Source organism: Otolemur garnettii, unplaced genomic scaffold (assembly GCF_000181295.1).
Source record: "Otolemur garnettii isolate 467f Iridium unplaced genomic scaffold, OtoGar3 scaffold00007, whole genome shotgun sequence".
Lineage (NCBI taxonomy): Eukaryota > Metazoa > Chordata > Mammalia > Primates > Galagidae > Otolemur > Otolemur garnettii.
In genome coordinates, this window is record NW_003852402.1 from 38499707 (window position 1) to 38513355 (window position 13649).

Here is a 13649-nt window from a genome sequence, read left to right on the forward strand (position 1 = left end):
GGTGGGGAGACTCAGCTGCCACAGACTGTAGGCGGAGAGCTGGGGAGACTCAGCTGTCACAGACTGTAGGCGGAGAGCTGACGGGGAGACGGAGGCGACGCTGTGCGTGCCACGAGGGCGACCTCAGACTCACGCGTGCACGAGGCTGTGGGCCCAGAGGATGCCTACAACGACGGACTTCAGGAAAGGGTGCTGAGAATTTTTGTAAGGCATTATTAGGTTACAGAAACTATGGTCAGAACAGGTTTTGAAGACCCAAATATCAGTGAATACCAGCAACACAGAGTTACTATTTTTAATAAAAAGCACAATAGGCATGAAATAGAAAACGAATGAATAAAAGGGAAGAAAAAATCCTGAGACTATGTACAACGATTTCCCCTAAATTCTTATACTTCTGAACTTTCTGTTCGAAATTTATTTCATATAAATGATAACTTGTTTCTATAAATAATAAATGATAATCCTCTAGAGGAGGATGTGGCATTTTTCTTTGGGAAAGGTTTAAAGAAGTGAATTTATTGAACAGCGGGATAATAGACCACATCACATTTATGTTAATGCAAAGCCTGGGATTAGCCAATGCATTTGGAATCAGCCGTGCAACAGCAGAAGGGCAGCATCAGAGACCAAGCCAGCGACGTTTACCATCACTGAAAGTGCCACTCTGTCCTGGGCCAGCCCTACCATCCATAATGAAGTGTGTTTTCCTTTAACCGCAGAAGTTTTCTAGCTTGTTCACTGAATGATAGACTACTTGATCCGGTTGACAGATGAAAGTAATCTCTGAGAATTTATGAAGCTTGGCCTATGTTGTCACCTAAGACACCACTGGCATGTTCTATTAAGGGCTTTCTTTTCATTATTTAGTGTGCTTGTATGATGCATTTTCCTGAATTAAAGAAACAAATGCTTGAATTTCTACCCAAAGTTGATCCTGGCTCCCTCCAACTGGTAACTTTGGCCTAATACACCGACTTCTTCTCTGCCCTATCAGGGCGGGCATATACACGACTAATTTAGTTTATGATTTTGTCCTGACACCATTTTGAATTGCAAATCCTGGCACTCTACCACCAGTAAATTTTGTATCATGACCTTAATTTTAATTGTGGGTGACATTTTTGGGGGGAAGGAGCATAGAAATTTGTTATGTTTTCTTAAGGCTAATCAGACTTGAAAAATTGATGAATATACATAAATCTTGATTAAGCAGCCACAAATACATGGAAAATAAGTTATGCAAATAACCCTGAGAATTCATTACCAATAACTGATTATTCTCCTAGTCTATGTAGAGTTTGGGCAACTCTCTTTTTGGTAGTAATTTGTTCCACACTGAAAACCCATGTTCCTGGCTGCCCCCATTAGCTGCTTATTATATTGGTGATAGTTTATTTATTTATTTATTTTTTTCAGTGTTTTTGGCTGGGGCTGGGTTTGAACCTGCCACCTCCAACATATGGGACCTATGCCCATATGTCAGCATAGACCTAGCGCCCTACCCTTTTGAGCCACAGGTGCCACCCTTAGGTGCTTATTATAAATTTCTTGGTGGGAATGATCACAACTAGGAAAATGTGAATAATCAAATAATAATTAAAAGATTTGGACATGGAACACCTACGTATAAACAGACCATCTAAGTAATTCAGGAGAAAGCCAGCTAAATCTATCACATAATAAAGGATGATGCTTTTTCATATATGTGACCAATATGGATTCACTTTCACTTGTGTCTGCTGATATTCAAAACTTGAAATGATGTAACTATAAATGAAAACCACCCTGGCTTCAGTGGCCACTGCTCCAGGTCTTCCACATTCGAGTGTCAAGAATGTTTATCAAAAGTGGTCATCCTTCAACTGCCATAGCTCTTTGTCTATACTCTATTCAGTTATGGGATGTAAAACCATTTAAACTACTTTTGTTGAATTCACAAAAATTATACATGCCAGTCTTAAGCTGAACATTAAGCACTTTTCTTATACCTGGTTCAGATACAGGCAACGTGTCCCTGTAGATCAAGTTTCTACTCATTTTACTATGAAACTATTCAATTAGTCTTGTTTCTGATATTCAAGAATTAGAGAATTAAACATATGAAAAGGTTGTCCAGAGATTCTTTCTGGCATACAAATCATCTAACACCTGGTTTGTGGTGGCAGCGAGTCTTGCACAGAATGAAGTAGCTGCTGGAGATGCTGATGCCGCTGTACCTCTGCCTCGGCAGGTCAGTGACAGGGTGGAGCTAGCAAGGTAACGCTTGCCCCAGGATGGAGGGCAGGACAGCATGTGCCAGAGGTAGGTGTCCACATGAAATGGAGAAGAACGCCTCACCAAGCAGCCAAGGGTGTCAGTTGTACCTGATTTGTTTTCAGCAGCAGCAGGTGCCTGGTCTGGGTGTCCAGGCAGAGCCCAGCAGGCAATCTTAGCTGAGACCCCAACAGGTAGTAAAAGCAATGTACATTGAGGAGGCTGATTCCAAAGACCAGATTCCATCTCCTGTTTGAAGCTTCTATCCAGATGTGTTTTTTCCAGGAAAGCCCATGTTGTACCTTTATCTGTTGCCTTCCCCTGGGTCTTAAGGATTTTGAAATGTTAACTGTGGACATCAGATTAGGTGGAGCAGTCATGACTGTGGAGTCATGCAAGACGCCACAGCACAGTGAGGACAGAGTGAGCTATCCCAGCAAGACAGCCGAGCCTTCACCAGCCTCTTCAAGGCTTTTGACAAGAATATGAATTTGATCCTCTGTGAGTATGATGAGTTCAGGAAGAGCAAGCCAAAGAATTGAAAGCAGCCAGAGAGTGAAGAAAAGTAGGTCTAGGTCGGGTCTTGATTCATGGGGAGAACTTGGCATCCATGGCGATGGAGGGACCACCCCCAAGATACTGGCCTTGCTCACGTGGAGCTGCGGGAGGCTCTGGAGTTGCTAGGGCAGCTGGCCCAGGAGTACCAGCTGTTGCACCAATTCCCCAGGCTCCTGCGGGGTTAGCAGGCCCTGTCTAAGGGGCTGGAGGGCTATCCCAGCAGGAACTGACCCACAGGGAGGTGGCACAGCCGCAGCTGCTGCCAGCATTGCTGGAGCCCCAACGCAGTCCACCAGGATGGGGACTCCACCCACACCTGTAAGCAGAGCACCCCACCTGAAGGCATTATAGTTCCTCCACCTGGTATGAAGCCCACCAACTGGGCTTCCCCCTGCTCGAGGGACGCCAGTAGGTGTCCCTGCTTCAGGAGAGAGGGCCTCTCCATTAGGATTAGAGGTCCACCTCCCCTGGGAACTCATCCTCCAAGGCCTTGGGATACTGTTGACCTATCTCGGTCACTTTCCCCCTGCAATTCATCTTGTGAAACTGTCGAGTGTTTGTGAGCTTTTTGTCCCCTCTTTCTGCATTAATAATAGCTAATAATAAGTGGGCAGAGGAATTATAAAATCAGATTTATATTTCATCTGTAAAATATAAAGACTTTTACACAAAAGCTTTTATATCAGCAATTGCAATAAACATATGTTTTAAGAGGTGGCTAAAGCAAATAACATTACTTAAACCTGCTGGATATTTCCAGAGCTGGAAACTATTCTTCATTTGCTGTGTTTATTGCAGAGCTGTGAAATATGAAAATATGATGCACATGGAAAATGTCCTCTATTCAAACTGCATTTCCCTTGTTTATGAAAAATCTTTCTATTAAAGTCTTCTCCGTCTACTCTCAATATTAACTTTTCTAGAGGACTTTAAATCATCTACAACAACTAGGACACCAATAATACTTCTCTAAGAATCTAGTTTCCCTAAAGAATTTCCAAATAATAGGTATGATCAAGGACAGATTATGGGATTGGAGACCATTTTTTTACGATTTAGTTTTGCAGTGTTCTAGAGATGGATTCATCTTGTTAGCTCATCAAAATAATGAAGATGAAGAGGGATTTGCAGCTTTCTGAAAGCACAGGTGCTGTACATGATTAAGAGCTGAGAAACGCAATGTAAAAATTCCTCCCTGTGGTTCAGTTATTTTCATGTGCCTGTGAGTAATCTAGGGATTCACTCCTTCCTAAGACGAAAGAATCTGAAAGCTGTTACAACAACAAACAAACCTAATTAAATTCTGATCATTCCACTGTATGTTTTGTCTAACAGTGTAATTCTGCAAGGGACAACAAAGTGCCATAAAGAATAGTCAGAAGCAAGAGGAGATTTCTTTCTTTGTTTTTTAGGATAACTTTTGTTTAAAAAACAGATCTTGAATAGCTACCTGTGCTGCATAAATTTATTTTTCGATTGTAGCATATTGAACACAACAGGAGTGTCTGTGGTCAGGAGGAAGGGGAAGTGCCGCAGTGTCTTGGTCCACAATGGCCTGTATTGACGGTTCTGTCAACGCAGAACACTGTATTACTATCGCACCTTTTCTGAGCTTGGATATATTTTGATGCACAAAGACTTCCCATTGTCTTACAACTGCCTGCAGTTTTCAGCACAGAAGTGTGCCGTGGAGGTCTGCTGACTGGGAGCAGTGCCCCTACCAGCCTCGGTGTGCAGTAGCCTCAGTCACCTAAGTCTGTCTCAGTCCCCTCGGCAGTGTTCACGCCACAAGAAGCGCCCATTGACACATTTCTCAGCACGCGTTCCTGTTGTTAAATGACGCGTGATGATGTATGTGTCTGTCCTCTAAAGCACTGCCTCTCTCCTCCATGACAGGACTGAACATGTCAATAGCTGCCTTTACGTGTGGATAGACTTTCCTTAGAGCACCCACAGAGGTGGCAAGCCTACCCTTACCACCTACGACCCCAGTCCTCAGACACTACCCAGAATACCTTGGAGGATATTTTATATTTTATGAGCAGGTAAGAAGTGCCTATGTTTGAGCAACCCCCGAGTTTGTTTACTTAGTCAAAGTGGGAACTGCGCTGTGCTTTGACATTTCATGAAAACCCAAGATGCTCCACTCCGCGTTGGGAGCCCATGTCATCTGCCATTATTTTACTGGTAAATCTGTCTTTCCTCTGAATCTCCAGATGGGCGGCAGGACCGAGAGGTCAGTGCTGAGACGATGCCATTTCTACAATGTGGGTCCCTTGGAGAGGGACAGTAAGTGCACGATCAACATTTTGTCAAAGTTTAGGTTTTTTTACTTCCCGTCCTCTCTGACCCCCCCCCGCCCCACTACACGTTCTTTATTACCCAGCAGTAGATGATAAGGGGAAACAGTTACTGCTTTTTTCCCCTCTGCAAATTCAATTACAGCCTGGGGAAGGGATTAAAGCACATGTGTCTGGGTGTGGGCTTTTGAACAGAAATTTTCTGAGGTCAGGGATGCCTCCCAAACAGTATCTGGAATCGTGTAGGAACTTGAATCTGAATCAGTAGGGGGAAAATAATCGTTCAGGGAACGCAAGTGTAATGAAGAAACCAGCCTTTTCTTTTATACTAGGAACCAACTGCAGGGCAGTGACAGGCACAGGCCTCGTGTTCTCAGAAATGCCTTCCACTTCACCCTGAAAGTCTCTTCCCATCTAGGCACTTCCCCGAAGTAACAGACTCCCACGACTGAGAATCACTGTGTCATTTTTAGACGCAGCGGTTCTTTAACCAGGGGTGGGTACCTTGACAACTGATTGAAAAACACATGGATGAGAACGGTCTTAATAAGCATACCTCGTGCCCTTCTGCCCCCACGGGCTCATCAGCAGGCTGTGCACTGGGTTCATCACGCTCCATTCTCACAGAAAAACCTATCTATCAGAGAAGTAATTACCTAGCCAGATACGCCCCTCTGAGGAGAAGCCCAGAAATCATTATAATACTCTGTAATTAGTGCTTATTATTTTATCTGTTCATGTCAGTAGAAGGACCAAAAAAAAAAAATAAAAAGCGCCCCTCAGCTGGACAATCCTATCGTAACAATGCATAGGAATTATTAATGCCGCCCGTTCTCTGCATTCTCTTTGCCATGGCAACTTAAAATCAGCTTGCTTCCAAGCAATTTGTAGCTCAACCACGCTCCCTAACCTTCACACAGCAGACCTGGAATTTTACCCAGGAGTTTCTAAATCTTTAGCCTGACAACAGGTGTACGTATTATCTTGACAAAGACCTGCATGATAAGCTACTCATTTTTCTCTACAGGGACAAGTTGTACATTCAGGGATTGTTCTTGGCAGATGTTATTCTAACAGAAATTCAGAATTCAAATCCTTCAACCCCCCTGCTGCGCTGTGTGGAAGACGGGGAGTGAGGATGCAGAGACGCTTCCTGCATCTCAGCCAAGGGCTGTTAGCTGGACCTTGGCTTTTGCCGCTCTGCACTTTGTAACCGTGATCTTTTATCTTCTTCAAGGAGATCTGATAAGAATTATCTGATTCAACGGGAACTTGAGACAGTCTCAGGGACACGGTTATACCAAGTTTCGGGAGACAGTTTTATCTTTGGACACAGAATAGGTTCCTTTGGGGCAAGCAAAAGAAATGTATCTCTGCTCTTTAAAACATCGATGTGATTATGTTTTAAAACAGGAATCAGGGAATTTGTAAAATATAGTGTGGTAGCTTAATATAGGTGAACATTATCATCAATGTTTCAAGAAATGAAAACTACTAAATCCTAGGAGAAATTATGGTAACAGAGCTACAGACATGGAGTTCAGACTTGGTAGGTCTCTAAGCCATATCCTCAACTTGTTGATGTATCCATCAGTATTCTAGGAAATCCATCTAGTACTATTTAGAATTGGCCTAGGAACTAAGTCAGGTGAGATTGTCAAGTGTTAGCACAGTGCCTAGCACACAGTAAGGGCTGAATAAAGTAGCAGCTACTGCAACTCCAACAAACTGCACAGTATCATGTAACAGCGCTCTCTCTTTTTTGTGGGCGTGGCTTTCTAGGAGAGGAGCCACCCTCATTGGTCTAACCTGGGAGTCCTACAGGTAGGGATGCCAGAGCTCAAGCAATCCCAAGAACCTCGCAGGGGGTTCAGGAAAGAAGTCACAAGTAGGTGTCTCTAGGAGGTCATGAGTTGAGGGGAGACCTTGGCAAAGTCCATTTGGGGAATTGCAAGGGAAACTTGTGCTAAACAAGACTTCATTTTTCTGAAAGAACTTGCCCAGTGGTAGAAATGTGCTGATTGACTAATTGTGATCAACATGAGTCCATGTGCACAGGAACACATTTCCCGTGGCATCTTTGCAAACGTCTCCCTGAACTCTCAGCCCTGTGTTCAGAGTTAGCTTCTGCTGTTAATATTTACTCAGCAGGTCAAAATGAGAGTTGCTATTATTTTCTCTCTCTTTTTGGGGGTATGGTATTGGAAGGAATATTGAAAAAAAAAAGGCCAAGATTAGCGTTAAAATCTTTGGTGAATCTTGAGAGAAAAGGAAATATTTTAAATAGTAAAATCGACCAATTCTGAAAGAAGTTTTCCAAAGATGTCAATTTTTGTTTTCTGGAAAGGGGGTTTTTGATTTATAAATTAGAAAATAAGATCCAAGTAAAGCTAGAAGGCCTGGGGTAAATGACCAACGGAGTCACTTACCCTTGAGCATAGCATGGCCTTTGGCAAGTTATTAACTTTCCTCAGTCCTGTTTCCTGACCTTGTCAACAAGGTCAAAGAGCAAGCCCAGAAAGTGAGCCCTGGGCGGCGTCTACTGTTACTCTCATCTTTGTGTTCCCTCCTGGATAATTTTAGAATCCTCTTAGTAAACATATTCATCAAAGTTAGAGTTCTATTTGACGATGTTGCTTAATACCGTATTACGATGCAATAGACACGGCAGAGAGGTTTATCTGAAATCACAGCTTTCCAGGGGTTTGCTACTGAACTTAGCAATAAGGATCTCAACCAATCCAAGAGCTTGGCCTAACTAGGACTTTTCATAAAACACCAGGAAGCTTCACGTGGATTTAGGGTCTTAGTGTATTACTGAGATTTTTAAGATGATTAACAAAACCCATATGCATTTTCAGGGCTCTCAGAGGACTCCTTGTAATACTACACAGCTGGCACCTTTTGGTAACCTTTGAAAAAGCTGGTTCTCTTCATTCCTTAAAACATTACCCACAAATATTTTCAACTGAGGTTTTAAAAAGCAACAGGGTTTCATTTTGTGGCAGTTTTGCTAAACTAATTAAGTAATCAAGTGTTTTGTTATTTCAAGCAGATCCTCTTGTTTTTCCTGCATTTTGATTAACTTGCTTAAAAAAAAAAAAATTCTCAGCCGATGTGCTCACTGGGTCTGAGGACCATTTACTGCACCATAATCTCAGAACTGAGAATGAGGTTGTAAATTGTCAGAAACATAACGGGAAGACTAGGATTAAATTAATTTCTTTTATCAAGAGAAAATTACCATGAAAGGGTTTAGGGGAAAATGCAACCCCAACTCTCAGCTCTGTCCTGAAAAAAAAAACAAAAAACACTTGGACGCAAGCCTTGTTTTCAAACACACAGTTTGATTGTATTGACTTTAGAAGTCTCTGTCATGACTCCATAAATTTCTTAGGCTCTGTGTACAAGTCATTGATGTAAAAGCTTTCCTAATTTGGGCTGTATTTTCATCTAATGACCATTTTAGTTGTGGTATTTGGTGTTTCCCTAAGCAGGGTCCTTAAGTTGGTCTGTGTATGGGCATTCCAGCCTGTTAATCACTACTGATCTGGATTCCAATCTTTATATTTTTGTTCTTGGCATGCATTAGTAATTTAATGTGAGTGTCTCCTCAAAAGCATTTGCTCAAATGTGGGATGTGTTTTGTTTGTTTTTACAGCCAAGGAGGCTGGTAAATGGTACTTGTGAAGGTCAAAAGTGGTTCTTGAATCACAACAGTGTAAAAATCACTGCCAAATCAGGACCCAGACTTGTTTTTAAGAGCCTAGGAGGCTTGGACTTGTCATCTCAGAGGCTGTTACAGCAACCTGGTTTCAGTTGACTCTATAAAGACAATTATTTTCTGTGAACTAGCTAGATAGGTATTGTCGTCCAGCCCATTTAGTAATATGAAGAACCAAAAAGGTTGTTTCCAATGAACTATTTCTTTGAAGTTTTAAAAGTCTGCATTTATGTGTCACAGATTATATAACAATGATAGAAAATCCTCCCAGGTAGGTCATACTTGTGATATTTCTGAAAGTTTCTAAATTTGTGTGGGAAAAAGGCATATATCAGTCAACTGGGATTGGATTAGAAGGATTTCATAAGGGAATCAAACTTCAGGAGTCTTCTACTTAGTGAAGCAAAGTAGAATTTCCTTCTAAGGGAAGGAAATTCGAGTTTGATAATCTGAACCAAGTAGTTTAAGTATGGTTTGTGGCAGAAAGATGGCAGGCAACTCTCGGATGAGGGTGAAGGACAATTCTGTGGCTCATGCCCCATGTTTTATATAGTTAAGAGTTTTAGATAATATGAAGAATTAGTTAGGAAGACGCCCAAGCCAATAGCTTTCAAATGTCCTGGTACTGAGAAATAGGAGAAATTTCTCATGGTTGGGATGAAGAAAAGGTACTTTCCATGCAGTTTACAAAACTTGAAAGAAATGTTATAATTCTGGTGATTAACTGCATATTAGACATCTCCATTTGTTGTACTGATTGGTATCATAGACTGAACTGGTCCTTAATTAAGCCCAAGCTGTTTACTCTTCCTGAACGTGAACTAGTGCAGATTCCACATCCCAGAGATGATAACTCCATCCTTCTAGACGCTGAGGCCAGACCACTGCATCCACCCTCAGCCTCTCAGTCTTTCACAGAAGAAAATCCTGTGGGCTCTTCCTTTCAAATCCATCCGGAATCTCACTGCTTGTTACCAACAGTCCCTGCTTTGTTTTTCCCCGAAGCTCTAATTACCTAACACACTTTGTATTTTACTCACTTATCTTCTTTAGTGTTTTTTCTTCCCCTGTAGAACTTCATGCTTGTAAGGGAGAATTGTTGCCTGTTTTATTCACTGCTGTATCCTTAGCCTCTAGAAACTGCCTAGCACACAGTAGGTGTACAGTAAATACCTTATGGAGTAACAAATGAATAAAGCTATTAGGGAACAAAGAAGGGAAGACAACAAATTGGATTTACTTTTAACCAATTGCGCAGCTGTTTTTACATACTCACTACATGCCTACTTGAATACTTAAATCTTGTGTATATGACATGTATTTCACTAAAATGCTAAATGATTCTTAGAATTTTGGATAATATAATTATGGAATATATAGTATATATATGTTCATAAAATACCAATTGAAGGCATCGAATGAATATATGTATCTTCCTACTTTTTTGTTTTAACAGATCAGTAATTGCAAATTAAAATTTTCAAAATCCCAGGGGTTCTTATCATATTTGGACAGAGTTCTCTTGGGATTAACTTGTTTTGGGGAATAATTACAATGTTTTCTTATATAGATTATCTCCTGTTTAATTTTATTCTAGATTGGGGTGAGGGCAAAATACTCGTTAGAATGTCAAGTGAAAGCACTCCTCCGTGAACTTCTCAGGGCCTCCTAAGAAACAGATGGGGTATATTGAATAAATTGTATATAATTTTAGCACCCTGGATATTCTCAATTTATAATTAGTCTCAAAGAATTCTAGAACTAAAAGGGAGAGAGGGAAACTGAGTTGTTTATACATCAGGGACAATATGGTCAAAGTCTGAATTTTCGTAAGTAACTCTGCCATAGGTGAATGAGATTAGATTTCAGGATGAGATATGTTATCTTGGAAAGTAGAAGGATGACAGGAACGTAAGATGCTTTTTAAAATCTGTTTATAAATGTAATAGTTCTGTGAACCTTTATATTTTGCCTTTTCACTAGAATTGTTGCCAGGCCTTTGATCCAGGGCCCAGAGCTGTTGAACCTTTTTTTTTCTCTCTCTGCTGCACATTAGAGGAAGAAGAGTTGCCTTGGCCGTACATTAAACATACAAACACTGACAAAAGGTGATTAGGGAAAAAGGTTCGTGCATATTCTTCATTGTATCAGACACCACAGATAAGCCAAGAAAGTCCTTACAAATTCAGCCGTGGCAGGTCGGACCCCTCCTGATCTAGGCCATAATTACCCAATCATATAGAAGACAAAAGTAAATTGATTTAATTTTTAAGATAAAATGTTAAAAATTGAGATTTAAGTATTTTAGAAAGTAAGCACGTTAAAAAACATGGCACATAAATAACCCCAAAGGCAAGATTTAATAGGACCTGGTACCGAGTATAGCTATTCACTGAGTGAACGAACTTGAACAGCAAGGAGCAATATGAGTTAAAATTTAACACAGGTTCTCTCTCCCCCAGTGGGCACATGCACAGGTATACTGGACACTTCCTGGGTGAAGGACACAGCTATAGCTTGGACTTTAATCTTGCAAAAACAAACTATGTATCCTAATATCCGTACCTCCATATTAATCTGGAATAAAAAAAATTAACATAGAAATGGATTTTATTGCTTGCTGATTTGCCCTAAAACAAGTCTTAGAAATCTAGTGAATAAATAAATCATATATTTACAATTTATATGATACGATATTGGGTGGTAAAACATGAAGGTGTTTTGGCAATTTATATAAGGAGGCATACAGATGTTTGGGGATTATTGGTCAGATGGGTCACTTATCCTATCTCTGAGTTTAAGCCAAAAAGTTAGCCTGAATGGTAGAGTGGGAAAATTTTGCTTTATTTTAAGTTTAGTGCCATAAAAGCAAGAAAATAGCCCATTTAGATTAAGATAATTTCTTGAAGGAAATGTATCTCAGTGGGAGAGGAAAAACCTGTGCTCCCAAATGAAATGTAATTAGAAGTCGCTCAAGAAAATAAACTTATTATGGATAAGGTAGTTGTATGGAGAATGACTAATCATGTTTCTCAATGCCTTTGTTCCAAGTGTTAAACGGTGCAACATATTTGTCCTGTAAAACAAGAAAAGCAAGCATGGGTAGTTAGAGGAGGACAAGGTGGGGAGATGCTGGCTGTAAGCTTGGTGTTGGTTGCTTTTTACTTTTTATTTATTCATTCTCTGCCTTTGGTCAGGCGCCCTGCCAGACACTTGGTGTGTGGAGGATGACACGGTCTCTCAGTCTAGTGGGGCAAGAGTCAAACGACAAGCTAGTGAAATTCCCAGTTGTGATGCGTGTGCTACGTGCAGTCAGTGCACCCAGCTGGGTCAGAGGTGGAGAACAGTAAGGCAGGGATTATCTTTTATTATTTTAGACAAGGGAATTGAGATTTGAGAGGATAAGAATGTGACTGAGGTCATTGGCGTGGTGAGCGGCAGGACCAGGATTCTAACCTAAGCCAGGCTGACTCCATGGCCAGAATGGAAGGGTTGCTTCAGCGCTCTCTACCCCTGGCCATTCCAGCACACGCTTGCTGCTTAGTCCCCACGGTGGCTACTCACCAACTCCACAGCACAAGGTTTAATTTCCTGGGTGGGGCTCTAACTGTTAACTGTGTCTATAACTTCACTTGTCCGTGACTGCTCTGTCCTGCCCAGTCTGTGTCACATGACCTATCTTTGTTCACATGTCCTTTGGGCCTGTCCCTTTGCCCCACACACTTGCTTTCTCCAGGAAACACCTACGACATCCCCATGGAGGGTTAGGTGCCCTTCTTCTGACCTGCTGTAAAGTCCTGTGTATCAGCCCTCAGCAAACTATTGCTCATGGACCAAATCTGGCTGCTGTGTGCTTGTTTGGTCTGTGAGCTGCGAAGGGTTTTGCATCTCTAAAGGTTGAAAAAGATATCAAAAAAGATTAGAATTTTGTGACACATAAAGTTATATGAAAATCACATGTCTGTGTCCCTAACTTTTTTTAGAACACAGATATGTCTTTTTGTTATACACAGTTTGGCTGCTTTTCTGTTATACTGGGAGAGTTGACTTGTTGCAAGAGATACCATGTGGCCTGCAAAGCCTAAAATATTTACTGTCTGGTCCTTTACAGAAAAGGCTAGTCGATTCCTACTCTGAATCACACACAGTATTTCTAAGCAAATCTTCCTGAGGCAGTTCCAAGCCCTCGTAGGCTGGTATCACATTCTATTCAATGCTGTATCTCTCGCTTTCCTGAACATGCATTTCCAGACTTCCACCTGTAGGACAGTTCTTCAAATCCCGTGAGCAGTCCTCCGGCTACCTGCCTACTCCTCCCCTTTATGGGCTAACCATGCAGCCTTCCCCATTCCCTTTGAGATATCCAGAGTCCTAACACTAGGCCAGTTCGTGCCTCTTTACACATGCTTTTCTTTTTAAAACATGGTGTTATTTATGCAATATATGAAAAACTTAGTCAAAGAAATGGTATGTGTATACCATGGAGTGCTACTCAGCCACAAAAATGTAGTGAGTCCAGGCGTGGAGGCTCACACCTGCAATCTTAGCACGCTGGGAGGCCAACACAGGTGGATTGGTTGAACTCAGGAGTTTACGTCCAGCCTGAGCAAGAGCCAAACCTAGTTTCTACTAAAAATAAAAAAAAAAAAATTAGCTGAGCATTGTGGCAGACACCAGTTGTTCCAGCTACTTGGAAGGGTGAGACAAGAGGAACTCTTATGCCCAGGAGTTGAGGTTGCTATGAGCTATGATGATGCCATGGCACTCTACCGAGGGCAACACAGGGAAACTCTGCCTCAAAAAAAAAAAAA

The 13649-nt window shown here is 41.5% G+C and overlaps 1 protein-coding gene and 1 pseudogene across 2 annotated transcripts in view; one reads left to right on the forward strand and one right to left on the reverse strand.

Moving 5' to 3' along the window:
* Positions 1–13649, reverse strand: part of SYT1 (synaptotagmin 1) — a 208990-nt gene that overhangs the window by 65495 nt on the left and 129846 nt on the right. The window lies entirely within an intron of this gene.
* LOC105888467 lies at positions 2294–3377 on the forward strand (annotated as a pseudogene).